General features: G+C 31.8%; 1 protein-coding gene across 2 annotated transcripts in view; it reads left to right on the top strand.

The window, feature by feature from the left end:
* The window catches only part of lsamp (limbic system associated membrane protein), a 51,636-nt gene extending 51,134 nt beyond the window's left edge, over positions 1-502 (top strand). For both annotated transcript variants that reach the window (XM_084139063.1, XM_084139062.1), the window contains exon 7: positions 1-502. This exon is cut by the window's left edge and continues 1,586 nt beyond it. The gene's annotated coding sequence lies outside the window, so the exon portion shown is untranslated.
* The last annotated feature ends 716 nt before the right edge of the window (positions 503-1,218 follow it).

The following is a 1,218-nucleotide window of genomic DNA, read 5'->3' as shown; positions in this document are numbered from 1 at the left end:
AAGCGTCCTGAAGTCCAGAACAGGACTCGTTTTGTATCTGATGCATGCCTCTGCGTGTGTTTGATAGTGACGCAAGCTACAACAAACATTTGACTTTAATTTCATCATGATTCGGGTGTGTGTTTTACTCCTGATGCTCTGTAACATGACAAGAAAAGCAGACAGTGTGTTTTTGTCTATCCTCTTTTGCTATGGGACCCCGGAGTTTCAGTGAGAATTTCCCGCTAGTTTGACTGACATCTTCATGAAAAGCAATGAACATTTTCTAACTGTGTTTATTTACTCTAAAGTTTCCGCAGTCATTTTTTAAACCCTTCTGCACTGTAAAGTACTTCATGAAATGTTTAAAATGGAAATAAAGTCTTTGAATTTGATGTATTTGAAAGTGGGTTTATGAAGAAAGAAGATTGTAATTTTTGGTGAGAAAATGAGGATTATGAATTCTGTTAATCATGTAACATGCAAATAAAGGAATATAAAGATTGTTAGATCTCCCTTTAAATGGTTGTTATTGTGTTTTTTATCTAAAGGTCAATGTTAACTTCACTTTTCAGAGACGTCAGTAAATCCGCTTAAAAAACATTCCATGTGTCTATTAAAAAAGTACTTACAGGTCCAATTTACTCAGTTCATACAAACACTTAGAAAGATATAACATTATTCAAAGTGCTTTTATAAGTACACTGATAATTATTTTATAAATCCGCTTTTTATAAATATTATTAAGGACACTTATTCTAACCGTTTTATAAGTACACTTTTAAATAAGTACTTTTATAAGTACACTTGATAAGTATTTTATAAGAACACTTTTTTATAAGTATTTTTATAAGTACACATTTCTTAAGTATTTTATAAGCAGGGGCGCGTTTACCATTTTGGGGGCCCCAAGCAAAGTCAGGATCTCTGGCCCCCCACACCCCAACATTACATAACGTTTTACTCTGAACTGCACAACAGTAATATTGAATAGAATTAAGTGAGACATTTAAAAGATTTATTTTACTTTAAACTGCATAACATAAATTGTCTACACTTACCTGAAGCTAAAATAGGTGTTTTTCACATATTTAATTTTTTTGACTGTAAAATTCTAAAACAATGTGCCATCTTCATGTGCAAGCTGTCATCTTTTTCAGAAAAAGGGTTAGCTTTCAACAAATTACAGTTATTGACCATTATTAGTGTGTGATGAGTTTGCAAATAGAATATAAATAG

The sequence above is a fragment of the Abramis brama genome (assembly GCF_963993115.1).
Source record: "Abramis brama genome assembly, contig: SCAFFOLD_87, whole genome shotgun sequence".
Classification (NCBI taxonomy): Eukaryota; Metazoa; Chordata; class Actinopteri; order Cypriniformes; family Leuciscidae; genus Abramis; species Abramis brama.
Note: the sequence above shows the minus strand (reverse complement) of the source record. Positions and strands in the feature narration are given on the sequence as shown.